The 16,483-nt window shown below is 40.6% G+C and overlaps 1 pseudogene; it reads left to right on the plus strand.

Annotated features, from left to right (window-relative positions):
- Window positions 1-15,076, plus strand: part of LOC147427218 (glutathione S-transferase U25 pseudogene) — a 48,904-nt pseudogene extending 33,828 nt beyond the window's left edge.
- The last annotated feature ends 1,407 nt before the right edge of the window (window positions 15,077-16,483 follow it).

The raw sequence follows: 16,483 nt of genomic DNA on the forward strand, positions 1-16,483 counted from the left end.
CGCTAGTAGCATGAGTGGTTTTATCTCAAGATTCACCACTTTTCACTCTATGTCATTATATTAGAATATTTGGGTATTAAGGTCCACACTTGTCCCACCTATAAGGCTATATCTTAAAGGTTTTCTTTCTTACCACTTGGAGTGACCATGATAGGTTTTACATTGGGGGTTTGGTTCAAGGTCACACTTGTCCAAGCTAACTCTATTGAACATAGAGATCAGCAAAGGTCCACCACTTGTCCAAGCTAGGTCCATTGAAACATGGTGGAGAAGGATGCTCACTATTTGTCCAAGATAGACTCCATTGAAAAGATGAGAAGCAAGCTGCACCATGTCTCCAAGATGCTAGGCTTCATCGAAATACATTAAACCCACGATATTTTGGTACATGGGGGGTTTACATTCAAGTACCACCACTTGTCCAAGCTATTATCGCTAGTAGCATGAGTGGTTTTGTCTCAAGATTCACCACTTTTTCACTCTATGTCATTATATTAAGAATATGTGGGTGTTAAGGTCCACCACTTGTCCAACCTATAAGGTCTATATCTTAAAGGTTATTCTCTCTTCACTTGGAGTGACCATGATAGGTTTTACATGGGGATTTGGTTCCAAGGTCCACCACTTGTCCAAGCTAACTCTATTGAAACAGAGAGAGAAGAAAGGTCCACCACTTGTCCAAGCTAGGGTCCATTGAAACATGGAGAGAAGGATGCTCCACCATTTGTCCAAGATAGGCTCCATTGAAACATGACGAGAAGCAAGCTGCACCATGTCTCCAAGATGCTAGGCTCCATCGAAAAACATTAAAACCACGATATGTCGTAGATGAGGGTTTACATTTCAAGGTCCAACACTTGTCCAAGCTATTATTGGTAGTAGCCTGAGTGGTTTGGTCTCAAGATTCACCACTTTTCCACTCTATGCCATTATATTAAGAATATGTGGGTGTTAAGGTCCACCACTTGTCCAACCTATAAGGATTATCATTAAGGTTATTCTTTCTCACCACTTGGAGTGACCATGATAGGTTTTACATGGGGGTTTGGTTCCAAGGTCCACCACTTGTCCAAGCTAACTCTATTGAAACATAGAGAGAAACAAAGGTCCACCACTTGTCCAAGCTAGGCTCCATTGAAACATGGAGAGAACGATGCTCCACCATTTGTCGAAGCTAAGTCTATTGAAAACATGGGGGGTTTACGTTCAAGGTCCACCACTTGTCCAAGCTATTATCGCTAGTAGCATGAGTGGTTTTGTCTCAAGATTCACCACTTTTTCACTCTATGTCATTATATTAAGAATATTTGGGTGTTAAGGTCCACCACTTGTCCAACCTATAAGGCTATATCTTAAAGGTTATTCTTTCTCACCACTTGGAGTGACCATGATAGGTTTTACATGGGGGTTTGGTTCCAAGGTCCACCACTTGAGTCATTAGAAAGAAGCAAAGGTCCACCACTTGTCCAAGCTAGGCTCCATTGAAACATGGAGAGAAGGATGCTCCACCATTTGTCCAAGATAGGCTCCATTGAAACATGAAGAGAAGCAAGCTGCACCATGTCTCCAAGATGCTAGGCTCCATCAAAATACCTTAAACCCACGATATTTCGTAGATGGGGGGGATTACTTCAAGGTCCACCACTTGTCCAGCTATTATCGTAGTAGCATGGTTTGGTCTCAAGATTCACCAGTTTTCCACTCTATGTCATTATATTAAGAATATCTTGGTGTTAAGGTCCACCACTTGTCCAACCTATAAGGCTATATCTTAAATGATATTTTTTCTCACCACTTGGAATGTGAATGATATGTTTTACATGGGGTTTTGCTCCAAGGTCCACCACTTGTCCAAGCTAGATCTATTACATATATATTATACATACAATATTCAACTAGATTCCCTACCTATCATGTCTAGTAGCATGGATGCTGTAGCTTTAAGGTCCACCACTTGTCCAACCTATACTCTCTTATGTAAGGGAGATCTCGCTATAAATTCAAAACCTTCCCGCCTAAATTTAAAATTCAAAATCTGATTCCTAAATTTAAAATATCCCTCCCAATTTTAAATATCCCGCCTTAAATTTTAAAATATCCCGCCCAAATTTTAAAATCAAACTTTTTATAAAAATTTAAATTTTACCACTTAAATTTAAAATATTCCACGCGAAATTGATTTTAAATTCAAGTTTACCACAAAAAGATATCATTATACCACCTAATTCAAATATGCAAACCTCAAATCATTATATTGTACATAAATTCAAATTAACACAAGCCTAAACTGATATTAGTTTGCATAGATATGAATTTATCACACCTAAATTATGTCACCATGTTAGAGAGAGTGGTTAGAGAATTTGAACAAGGTCCACCACTTGTCCAACCTAGATACCAAGAAGGATTGAGTGTACAAGGTATTGTTTGGAGGTCCTTATAGTCCACTGGTCTCAAGGTCCACCACTTGTGGTAAGGGTCACCAAAAAGTGTATATATTCATCCAAAGAAATACACGTATTTTTGGTCTACATGTCCTAGTTTCAACCATTTATGTCCATTAGGTGTATCACTAAACAACACTACTATTTTTGAGAAACAGAAGTTACAATCATATCTACAAATGGATTAGAGGAAAATCAGCTCAGCATACATCCAGAACTCGCTACAAGAATCGACTTTACAGATCACGCAAGTAAGTCTTCCATTCAAGTTTACTAGTATTACAATGTGTTAGTTATTTGTGTATTTATGTATGTATATATACTATGTGTGCATATCGTAATTAAGTGTAATTGTGTATCTGCATTATGTATGAGTATTACAATGAAATAACACAAATATACATACATACACATAGATAACACAGACGCACACATACATGAGCATGTATTTTCAAGAGAGAGATAGCAAGATACAGAGATAGATAGAGAGAGAGAGAGAGAGAGAGAAATACCTGTTTTCTAGAGAGAGAGAGAGAGAAAGATAACAATTTCCATTGTGTTTATGTATGTGGAAGAGAGGAAGACGATGTATGGAAATATGTGCACGTATTTTCAAGAGAGAGACAACAAGATAACATATTTCACGCTGTGGTTGTATGTGAAGTGAGGAAGACAATGTGTGGAATATGTGCATGTAATTTTCAAGAGAGAGACAACAAGATAACAGATTTCACTGTGGTTATGTATGTGGAAGAGAGGAAGACGATGTGTAGAATATGTGTATGTTGCGGGGATATTTTTAAACTACGTATCTCTGTCTTTTGACGAGAGAGTGTGTGTGCAAGAAGAGTTACAGAGAACCATCTTCTCTATATGGAGAAAGACAGAGATGAGAGAGAGAGAAATACCTGTTTTTTCTCTATTCGTGAGGTGTGCAATTCTCCTGAGAAGAAGCTATGCCCATCCTGCCCTTCTGGAAAGCGTTGCGTACGCTGCTGTTTCTTTATCTGTGTGCGCGAACTTTCAAACCTGTGCGCTCCACCTGTGTGTTGTGTACGATGCCGGGCTTGCTCCTCTACGTGCGCGTATACTCCAACTGTGTGCGATCCGTGTGCGCTTTCTGTGTGTTTGCTGCTCGCCTGCTTTCTCGTGTGCGTTGCTCGTGCGCTCTCTCTGTGCCTAATCTTGATAGGTTTTATTAGAATGCCACGTATGCTACAAGTCCATGTTTTTATCATAGGATTAAAAAAAACAAAAGCAATATAAAACAATAACCAATTCACACAGCCAAAATTAAAGAAATCATGGTTGAAAATATGCAAAACATGGCGTAACCTATACTAAGAATTTCCCTTTTTTTTAAAAAATAATCTTTGGGCGCTGCCCTCCCTCGACCCGCCCGGAACAATATCCCAAAATCAACCTCCCAATCCCCTCCATCGAGAGCACTATATTCCACATCCCCATCAAGAGCGCTACCCCCAAACCTCACGTGGAAGCGCTGCCTTGTCACCCCATTGTGGCATTGCCCTAAGACCCCCCGCATCTGGAGTGCTAAATGGAACATTCTTCATTAGTGAAATTTTGAACATAAATTATATTTAGCATATACTTAAATATAAATACAAATATTAACAATTAACTATACTACTAATTTACTATAGCATTCTAGATTATGTCCCATACTATATTTAAGGTGCCAAAGGTTTGGCCTTATGGTCCTAGATTTAGCCAAGTGGTCAACACATATAGGACCAAGTGCACACTGTGCCACAAAACTTGGCCACCACTTCACTTGCCAAAGTTTAGGCCACATGGTCAATCCTAAGTTTCCATGTTCTTATTATGTCACCTTTTGCCTCGTGGAAAACCTAGGCTTGTTTTCACATACTCAGGCACTTCAAGCCATAATAAATTTTCATTACTCTTCGGCAACCCTTTTGTTCAAGTCTTTGAAAAAACGTTGCTTAAGGCCACCCTAAACCATTTTCATTTAGGGGTGTCTAAAACTACTTTTTGGCAATTCGAGAAGAAAATGGTCAAAGTTTTTATACTTAGTTTTAACCACTTGACCAATTCAAATATTGGAAAGCAAGGTCTTGTAATACTTTTCTTTGGACATCACACATTAAAACTAGGTCCCTCACTTGTCCAAGCTATGCTCTAATACAATAAAGGGCTTTTGGTTTCAAGATGCACCACTTTCCCAACCTTGATTCCATAAAGAAGCTAGCTCTACTTAGACATTTTAATAGCAAGGTCCTGTAGCAGTTCACATTGAACATTTTCCATGGCAGCTAGGTCCACCACTTATCTAAGCTATGCTCTAATACAGTAAGGGGGTTTTGGTTCAAGATCCACCACTTGTCCAAACTGATTTGGGAAGCAAGGTCCTATAATAGTTTGCTTTGGACATTCACCATTACAACTAAGTCCACGACTTCTCCAAGCTATGTTCTAATACACTAAGGACATTTTGGTTTGAAGAGAACCACTTGTACGACTTTGTTTTTGGAAGTAAGGTCTTTACATAGTTCACCTGGACCTTGGACATTGGATACTACAACTAAGCCCACCACTTGTCCAAGCTATCCTCTATATAAAATATAGCCAAAGGGTTTGGTTTCAAGATTCACCACTTTTCCAACCTTTCTTCCATTAAAGAAAGGAGGGAATTATAACTAGGTCCACCAATTGTCCAAGATATGCTCTGATATAGAAAGGGGATTTTGGTTTCAATAATCCAACACGTGTTCAACCTTGCAAGACTCAAGGATACTTGGGCATTGGAAAGCATAGTCCTATAGAGTTGATAGGTGGCAGTGGGTATAACAACTAGGTCCAACCTATCTCCATATAGCAAATAGGCTTTGGTTTCAAGGTCCACCACTTGTCCAACCTTGCTTCCATTAAAGAAATGAGGGCTACGTAAACATTGGCAAGCAAGGTAGAAAGGTCCTAAGGTATTTCACCTTGGATATTGGGCATTATAACTAGGTCCACCACTTGTCCAAGCTATGCTCTGATATAGAAAGGGGATTTTCGTTTCAAGTCCACACGTGTTCAACCTTGCAAGACTCAAGGGATACTTGGACATTGGAAAGCATAGTCCTATAGTAGTTGATAGGTGGCAGTGGGTATTACAACTAGGTCCAACCTATGCTCTCATATAGAAAAGAGTTTAGTTTCAAGGTCCACCACTTGTCCAACCTTGCTTCCATTAAAGAAATGAGGGCTATGTAAACATTGGCAAGCAAGGTAGCAAGGTCCTAAAGTGTTTCACCTTGGATATTGGGCATTATAACTAGGTCCACCACTTGTCCAAGCTATGGTCTGATATAGAAAGGGGATTTTCGTTTCAAGGTCCACCACGTGTTCAACCTTGAAAGACTCAAGGATACTTGGACATTGGAAAGCATAGTCCTATAGTAGTTGATAGGTGGCAGTGGGTATTACAACTAGGTCCAACCTATGCTCTCATATAGCAAAGAGGCTTTGGTTTCAAGGTCCACCACTTGTCCAACCTTACTTCCATTAAATAAATGAGGGGCTACGTAAACATTGGCAAGCAAGGTAGCAAGGTCCTAAGGTATTTCACCTTGGATATTGGGCATTATAACTAGGTCCACCACTTGTCCAAGCTATGCTCTGATATAGAAAGGGGATTTTCGTTTCAAGGTCCACCACGTGTTCAACCTTGAACGCCTCAAGGGATACTTGGACATTGGAAAGCATAGTCCTATAGTAGTTGATAGGTGGCAGTGGGTATTACAACTAGGTCCACCACTTGTCCAACCTATGCTCTAATATAGCAAGGATGCTTTGGTTTCAAGATCCACCATAATTTCCAACCTTGCTTCCATTAATATAGCAAGGAGGATTTGGTCTCAAGGTTCACCACTTGTCCAACCTATGCAAACCTTTTCCATGTTGTAGCATGATTTTTTGTTTGAAGAGTATTTTTCTATAACTATGGATTTAACAATGTAATCTTTTTCACTTACAGGATGGACTTTGAATCTGGGAGAAAGTACATATGATACTTGACAATGAAATTGTTGGTATTGGTTGTGTGTGTAGAACAGATCCAGATTCCACTTGTGGTGGTACAAAGATAGGGCACGGAAATGTCTCCATACTAGTGGAGGAATGCTTGAAGGATGTGGTCCTACCTTTTCCTACAATGGATACTTCATCTCTCCAAGGCTCATTATGGAGTGTTGTTCGATGGTCAAAGCTTCTTTTGCAATCTTTTGTATTAAATGGGAACTTAATTGATCCACAGGAAAGCTACAATGGTGATGAACAACATGATCATTCTGATCCTCTAGTTACAGATGCAATACCTATGACAAGCCCAGAATTTGAAGCAATGATTCGAGAGTCTTGGAGAAATCAGAGGGTCCTTTTAAAAGATGACACAATGATGCAAACCATGAATGAAGGGACCATCTTATATGTATTTCCACATGATTAATGTCAACTTTCAGGAACTTGGTCCTGATTGTGTGGGTGTGGGTATTGAAAGAGAAAATGCAAGCATTGATGATGTTTGAAGTGGGTAGCATCACTTTGCTAAATTGGCCCATCAAGCAGACAACAATGTTGAATGGGAGCCCATTACAACGATTTGTTCCTGTTGATGGCATGCATGCTACATATGAGGATGTATCCAACGATGACAATGTTGGAAAAAAACTTGATGGGAGTAATGTTGTCCAGTTTTCAAGGAAGAGACGATACACTTTCATGAACAGGACTCAAAAATCAAAAGCAGAACCAGCTTCGACTTTTTACCTTTCAAACAAATCAATTCAAAGGGTATCATGCATTGATTGTTGTGCACAAAAATGTTGCCAGTTTGCAGATCGTGATATGGTGACAAGGTTACGACAACAGTTTTGGGGAGAGTCTCAAAAATCACGCACTAATTATGTTTATGATGTTCTTTCTATATGTTATCAGAAAGATGAGAAGTCACGATACCAATTCAGGCTAAATGGCTCTATTGTTTGTTGTAGAGCATGGTATGAGCTACATGGAATACCAAAGACATCATTTTATCGATACAAGGAGAACTTTGAAAATGGTGTGCGCCAATATGTACATGGGAACACATGTACATTGAGAAGGGACTTCAACATACTAGTTTAGCAAGAGCACTAAAAATGTTTTTGTGGAAAACAACTCTGAGAAGATGCCACATAGAAGTAGAACACTGCTAGATGGCTCAAGAGAGACTCAATTGGTGATTCCATCAACATACAAACAAGTGGATATTTTATGTGAAATCAACACGACACTTGACCAAATGGGCTATGAGAAGAAGCTATCCCAATCTTCTTTTGGTAGAATTTGGAACAAAGAGTACCCACATGTCACTTTAACAAAGACGAGTGAGTTCTCTAAGTGCAATATTTGTAGCTCAATCAAGGCAAGGTTAGAAGCTAAACCTTCTCTTGAAGAGAGAGCTCTTCTCTTGAGGGAGAGAGAAGTTCACATGGCACAACAAAAGAGTTGCAGAATCCTATATTATGCATGGCGCACATATTCAGAAACTCAACCACAAAAATATGTATGCATAATCCATGATAGATGGATCAAAAGAAAACTTCCATTCCTAGATTACGCATTGTTCCCAAGGTGTGGATTCAGGAATAATCTACAGGTGGCATTGATTGGCATGATCACTCATGGACATGGAGAAGGTCATTACGGACACTTTGTCTTGAATGGTTTGTGGCCAGCTGATCCAAATCTTACAATTGGCTCAATTGCTAATTGTTTACATAACCTAGAGAGGATAGATAAGCATCCTCTTGGTGATCTAGTAACAAATGGACTTCCAAGGAGCAATATTTCACTACTACATGCTTTGAACTCAAGGGATGCTTTGGACTACCATAACTTGAGTGATGGAAAAGAGCCCATTGTGCAGTCGTCAGAAATTGCAGAAGAGGAATTGGGGTCAACATTTCGCAGATTGCCAGAGAACTTGTTGCTACAATTGGATAATTGTGCAGGGGAAAACAAAAATCGATACTTATTTGCCTATTTGTCAATGCTTGTTGCAAGGGGTGTTTTCAAAACCATCCAGCTGGGATTTTTAATGGTTGGGCATACACATGAGGACATAGACGCCATGTTTAGTAGGTTTTCAGAGAAGCTGAGAGTTACACAAACCTATACAACTCATCTTCATCTCCAGCTCCATTTTTTCTCACAAAGATCCCCGATTTCAAGCAATATTGTGATGGCTATCTTTGTGATGGACAAGACATACTTGTTGGACATTCCAAACCGCTTCAGTTCAGGTTCTTTATGCAGGATGAGACACCAATGATGCAATATAAAGCACATGTAGGTGTATCAAGTTGGAGTGGAAGTATTCTCCTTTGGAAAACAGACACAGAAGGCAAGCCAATGTTACCACATGGAGATCCACCTCTAGTACAAATGGCGGAGTATGTCAAGGCCCACGAAGAAGTCATTTTGGGACTAAAGAACTATATAAAATTTTGGAAAAATTTAGGGAATGGTTCAAGTATTCCGCGATATTATAGACCCGTGATAGATTATTGGAGTAAGGTAATTGAAGAGATTGGAAAAGCAATCATATCAGAGGGAGTCTTGTATGAAATGTTTTGGCCAAAAAACTCAAGAATATTCTCACCTACAAAGCACTACAATGAATTTGCAACAAGGAGCAGAAAGATTCCTAGGCCTTGAAGAGTTGAACGATCATTTTTGTGGGCCTCAACGAGATAGGCCAAGGGAAGAGTTTGACCCTATGTATGATGTGCACCAAGGTGACTTTCTTATGCTTGTTCCGAGTGACACAGAAATCTATCCAGTGTGGCTTGCAATGGCTTTATCTGACATTGATAATGAGCCTACATCACCAAACTACAGAAAACTCTTGATTCAATATTGGGCACCTTGCGCGAGAAAAAGTGGGATGACAGATACTCAAGCTTACAACAATTGTTGGAAGGGTTATTGGGCTGTCAACTATAAGGACCCACAAGTGTGGGAAACTGTAGATGCAATTGTTTGGTCCTGGAGACCCAACAAAGAAGGACCATTTTCTAGAATAAAGATTCCAGAAAGGCATGCTCTAAAAGCCAAAGAAGGCCTCACTCGTGCACATCAACCACACTTGGATCAAAGTTCAGATATGGTATCAAATGTGGAGTAGAATTATGTGGAGCTTCTATTGTCACTATACTAGTCAGTTTGTAAACAAAATCTTTTTTGTATCTTCCTTTGTTTTATGTAATTTATAGTTATTATTCAAATCCATGTGTTGTACATCCTCTTGACTTTTGGTGTTTATCAACACCACAATCCTATGAGATTTTCACTTTATTTACTAACCACACACCTCAATTTTTCCCACTTTAAGTGGAAAATTCCCAAATTACATGAATTTAGTCGATTTGGAGATTCCCATAATGTGAGATTTTTACCAAAATACCTAATATGGTCTTTAATTTTATGATATCGTATTTTATTATAACCTTAAATACATGCACAATCCTTTTCTTTTGATCATGACTACTACAAAGCTACACAAAGTGACCATGATCATGACACGTGAAACCCTACAATGGCTCAAGTATTTATCACCTTGATCTCTCCTGATTGGGTCTCTACATTTTTTATGATTGTCATTGCTAGCATATCCATGGTATCTATCCTAGCGATCATCTTGCTTTGTGTGAATCTATCATCAAGAATCATCATCCATGTGGCTACAATGCCTTCTATCTTCATATTGTTTATCATGGTCTCTTTGTCTTTCATACTTATTCTCATGTTGGTCATGTCTACCAGAATCTCCTTTATCATCTCTTGTATGACCTTTTCCATCATGTTCACTTCTGGTATCATGTCCTCCATCACAACTACTTTTGTGTTGGTCCTCTTCTTTCAACTTAGCCGCATGCTAAATCTCCTTTTGTAGATCTCTAATTCTCTCACTACCATCAAGGATATAAAGCTGAGGCCTATCCACTACATGAAGAGCTTTTGATGCACTCCTTAGCCAACCAAGTAAAAGAGGAGAGGGTCCTTGTCCTCACATGGCTCTTGCCCCAAAAATATTTTTGAACCTATAGTTCCATATTAGTAGGCCAACTAAGTGAAGATAAGATCTGATCAATATGCCAACCAAGTAAAAAAAGAGGGTATAGGATCACCCCATTCATTTGTGGCGTGCAGGCTACACGGGTGCTCCTACCCCCATTTTCTTGAAGGACGGTTTGCTACTACGAGTTATTGTCCACACCATCGATGAAACTCATTCGAGCGACATGAGAGAGGGTGTAGGAGAGGAAAGCATTTGGAGTAAGGAAATCCCTTTGCATCTGGTTAAAATAACCATGTCAATTATAGGCCAAAGCTTCCTTATCATAGCCATGTGAATCTTGCAATCAACGTGTTCCAAGCGAAGACGTTCCAGACAGAAAGCCCTGTAAGAACTTCTGGTGATTTTGTCGATCTACCACATTCAGCTTTAGTTATTGTGCGTCCCCATCACTGTTTTCTTACTTTTGTACTAAGCAAGACCCTCCGCAAACCCCATGCCACCCCTCTAGTGCGCACAATATAGGTCACAGTAAATTCAAATCTAGATAGAGTCTCTTAATCAATACATAAATTGAGAAATCAAAATCTCTTAACAATTTGTTTTAATTCGCTAACTTTTACAAATATTTTTGACAAATTGATTTAAGTATCATCAAAAACTATTTTTGGGTACGTAAGCAATCAGAATATTCAAAAATTTGGGGAAAAAATAGGGGTAGCCGGAGCTCCCTGATTATCTGCGTGCACACGGATGATCCGAAGGCTTCTATCCCCATTTCCCCCCCCAAAATTTTAGATTTATACTTTTATACCGGAACTCAATAGAGCTTGTGCATTCTTTTTGTTTTAAAAATTTGGATTCATACCTTTCATTGGGTCTTAATGGAGCTTTTGCATCATAAAAAGAAGGGGGGGAGCCTGAGCCTCTCCATCATCCGTGTGTGGATGATGGGGAGGCTATGACTCCTCCTTTTCTATTTGATAAGAATCCGCTAATTCAATCTCTTTTCTCTCTCTCTCTCTCTCTCTCTCTCTCTCTCTCTCTCTCTCTCTCTCTCTCTCTCTCTCTCTCTCTCTCTCTCTCTCTCTCTCGTCCAACATATAATACAATATATGGGTACAAAATGAAAATGAACTAAAGTTAAAAACCTAAAATCATCATCATCATCAATTTTCAAGGATGCCCAACATCGGGTGTAGTCCAAGAAGTATAGCATTAGTCACTAAAGAGCATCGTGATTCGCCTTTGTAAATAGACATACTAGACGTCTTCCATGTCACGCTAGGATAGTCTTAATCCTCTAATGGAGCGAGAGAGGAGGAGCAAAAGCATTAGGGAAAACAAAATTTAGAAAAGTATCCTAACAACACTTAACAAAAAAAAGGGTAGGGCCAAGAGACCTTCCATCGTCCGCGCGCGCGTTGACGATGGGGGGGCTCTTGGCCCTCCCCTTTTTTTTTTGCGCTCACAGTGGAGAGTGAAGGGTCCTATAGAAAAGCTTGTATGAAGAGTGCGGATATCTCTGCTTCCATCTCATCTGCACTATTACTCACATGCATATTGTTGTTTGCGTCATTGCTACGAGGATGGAAGCTTTCTCCCCATTGCCTCAGCCTTGCCGTCCTCGTCCTACGCTGCCTCTGTTGATGACCCCATGACGATATACTCTTGTCGCTAGCAACTAAAACTGCATTCCACCAATTTCACTAATATCCATATGTGCTTTTGCAGCCCATAGCTCTTGTTTGGCTTTGTCAACCTCTTCATGCACTTCCCCCAACTCTTGATTTGATTTTGGACCTTATGCTTGAAAACGTCAATGTGCTCTTCATGCTTCTTGAATTGCTAAATAAAGAGTGATTCTGCCTCTGCATGTGTCCAGATTTCTTCTTTTTTGCTTAGCTATGATTGTTTGACTGACTTCGGCTACCACGATCCTCGATAACATACTCACCAAACATTGCCCCGCCTGGTATGGCAGATCGAATTCTACTCACTCTTACATCTCTCATGGTGCCAATCGCACTGTTGGGCAAGATCAACCTTAGATGGTCGGTGGGCTGTAGTATGTTCACACCTCCCAAAATCTTAATAGCTACCAGAAAATGTACATACTCCCAACATTGGTAACATTTTCGAATTGATTCCTTGATAAGAGAAGTGTATACAAGCACTTTGCATAGATGAAGTGGGATGACGTCTTCTTGATATTTGGGTGGCAAAGACAGAGTCCATGTAATGTGGAGGCTCGGGACATCATCAGAGGTGCCACTCATAGCAGCCGGATCCAAAGGATAATTACAACTTTTTGCTACACTTACATGCTTGCATGCATACTTGACACGCTACATACATACATATACATGCTCATATGTGCTTTGGAAATGGGGCCTTATTTGCTTCCGATTTTACAGGTGCACTCATCATTGTGTTTCGCAACAGTAAAATTTGGCAACACCAAAAAGCTTAAGAGCTAATTTTTGTCAAGGGATTTTACATCCATTGACGTTTTCCACAATGAATACACCACCACATACTCCCAACATCAAGAACTTATGGAATGATGGCCAAGCTTTCATTGTGGGCTCAGAGAAGGATAATTTCTGGTGTTTGGATACAAACCAGTATGGCTCTAGTGTAGCCATCCACCTCAAAGACGCCCCAATGATGAAAAATGGTGCCTACACCAAATGGTGTTCTAGAGATGGGATCTACGTAAAACCTCTCTTCCTTGCATGAAGCAAAGAGAGTGTTCCAAGAATGCTTGTGGGATGATACCTTACTTTCAAGCCTCTGATACCATGTTTGATAGGTTTCCTTCTTCAAAAATGCTTGCAAGCCTGCCTTCTTCGCCAGGACTCGTGTTTTCAAGCGAATTAATGTTGTGTCCATAGATTACCCCAACTTTCTATCCTCCACAAAGCAATGCTCATGGAAAGAGAGGGGTATTCTTCCACTTTGACCGTACAAATAGGGTTATTCTCTCATAATGAGAGCGCTACTTATGGACTACCAAAGGGATTAAGTGAGGCGCACCATAACGACCATACTTCACCAGTTTACTCATTGATGCAATCCATTAAACCGCAATTTTATTATGGTAAGGATAATGCTCCAGTTCAATACTCTTCGATGGGTGATCGGCATGACCATGTTTCTCAACGATCTGCAAGGTTTTCTAAAACGAGCAATGTCACTTGACAGGATGTCATGAAAATATCTCCACCATCGAGGGTGTAGTTCATCAAGCCAAACTTGTATGCAACTTGAGCAATAAAATTTTCCCTCAAGACCAACTAGAAAGTGCCATCTCCAAAGTACAAGCTGGTTGCATATGTTCTTATAGTTCTCTATAACCTTAGGGACATCACTTGCATGCATGAAAGGTCCCTTTGTAACCCCCGTACATGGGACCGTTCTCCATAAAATACACCTTACCTCCCTTGTATAAACCCCTTGCTCACACTCACATGTTACCATACACTAACCCTTAGTGAATCCCTTTGGTCTATAGCATTCATGTCTAATGGATTGCCATGAAGCCACATTACCTCACTTTTTTCTTTTGCTACTTTCTTGGCATCTGCTTTCCTAAATGATTATTGTATGGTGTTTGTGGTGTTCTCACCATCTAGCCAATATTTGTATCGTATGACTATATCTTTTTTTTGGGTTAACTTTTTTGTGTCCTTAGAAAAGGATCCAAATTTAAAGTCAAAAAGCTCGCAAAAAGGGTCTTCATTATAAAAGCTCAAAATCAGAAGCTCGCAAAAAAAACACATTCGCACCAGAGAGAGAGAGGAAGAAGAAAATTGTTTTAACGTCATAGTAAATTATAGAGAGAGAGAGAGAGAGAGAGAGAGCCCTCAAAATGAATTCCTTGGCTTCTCAATTGTTGTTGCTGTGTTGTAATTCGCCATGGCCACATTGACGCTCAAGGTTCTCCACCGATGATCCAGCATGTTTGGCCTGCGGGTCCTCATTGCCCTTAATTATGAAAAGGGGGTAAAATAAGAGTACATAGAGGAAGACCTTCAAAACAAGAGTGATTTCTTGCTTCAGGTTAACCCCATCCACAAGAAGATCCCTATGCTCATCCAAAACGGCAACCCTATTTGCGAGTCTTTGGTCGTTTTGCAATACATTGAAGAAGTTTGATCCTCTCCCGGTCATGTATCCTTCTTTCTGACAATAAATACCACAGTGCAATCGCCCCTACTCTTGGGCAGACTTTGTTGACAAGAAGCTCTACAACACTAGAGCGCGGATTGTTCAAAGCTTCCAAGGAGAGAAGATAGGGCGAGGCCGGAAGGACTTTGTCGAGGCGCTTGAGACATTGGATGGAGCTCTCCACGATGTGTTTGTTGGAGGTCGATTTTTTGGAAGGTAGAGAATAGGGTATGTGGACATTGCCTTGGCCCCCTTGCTCTGCCTTATGAGGCCTTGGGGGATTTCAAGATCTGGGAAGTTGCTAGGTGCCCCTATTTGACGGTGGAAGGAGACTGTATTGGAGTGGCCACGTGTGAAGGAGGCATACTGAAAGAGGCTTCAGGCACCTTAATCTTAATTAGCCCAAGATATATATATATATATATATATATATATATATATATATATATATATGTACTCTCTCTCTCTCTCTCTCTCTCTCCCTATATATGTATGTGTGTATATGTATATATATATGTACATACATACATATATATATATCTATATCTATATATATATATATATATATATATATATATATATCTATATATATATATATATATATATATATATATATAATATAGATATACTGTCAGGACACAGGTCCTATACCCTAAGGACTAGGCTAGGCAAGGACTACGGCCAAGGGCCGGGCTAGGCAGTGTGGACAGGGGATCCAGCTAGGGCAAGGGGATAAGAGCCCACCTATAAAGGGAGGTTGGGAGGAGGATCCAGTAGAGCCTAGTTGCCTAGTTTCTTATATTGGTATCAGAGCTCAGGGGAGACGGGCATGGAGGAGTAGCCAGGGAGGAAGGAGAAGAGTAGTGTTTGCATGGCGTTGCATGATCTTGCTCTCTCTCTCTCTCTCTCTCTCTCTCTCTCTCTCTCTCTCTCTCTCTCTCTCTCTCTCTCTCTCTCTCTCTCTCTCTCTCTCTCCCCACCTCAGGGCGTGCTTGCATGACTACGAGGAGGATGCTGTCGACTGTGGAAACGGTGGCTTGCCTCATGGTGTGCTTGCATGACTACGAGGAAGATGTTGCCGACTATGGGAACGGTGGCTTGCAGTCGATTGAAGTCGATGACGACTATGGGAGCAAACCCCTGCACACAAGGGAGGGTCGAGTTCGACCAACGCAAAAATGTGCGCGCAGGAGCTCGTTGTGAGCGCGAGGGTAAGATCACCAAATCTTGTCACTGAAGCCAAGGCAAAGGCAGCTCCTGCAGAGCGCCATCGTCTTCCTCCTCTCTCGTCGCGTCGTCGGCTATGCAGCAACAGGTTTCTATTATTTTTATATATTTTTTTTTAGCTTTTGGGCCCTAATTTGGGCCAACCCCCCCCCCCCCCCCCCCCCCCCCCCCCCCCCCCCCCTCACACTATATGAAGCCGGTCACACGATGGCAAGCTGTGGCCAAGCCTGAGACCTCCAGAGGCCACTATTCGGGTGCCTTGGCATGACATTAGATAACAACAGGCAACTGACAAATCCAGGAGCAGGTACACACTCATAAAAACTCCAGAAAACTCCATGCATGGCATGGTGCGATCGTGGATAAATTTTCATGGAGGTGCATGGTGCAAAGGCTATGAGCCATCGAAACTCCAAGCCCCGAAAAACACATTCATTATATGGCAATCAAATGGAGTTTTTGATAAGGGAATCAAAACTCTGATACGCAAGGCATTTCGATGTGTATTGGAATATCAACATGGTCATCAAGGCATGCAACGGCATGAAAG

Source organism: Adiantum capillus-veneris, chromosome 24 (assembly GCF_014529385.1).
Source record: "Adiantum capillus-veneris isolate H3 chromosome 24, ASM1452938v2, whole genome shotgun sequence".
Lineage (NCBI taxonomy): Eukaryota > Viridiplantae > Streptophyta > Polypodiopsida > Polypodiales > Pteridaceae > Adiantum > Adiantum capillus-veneris.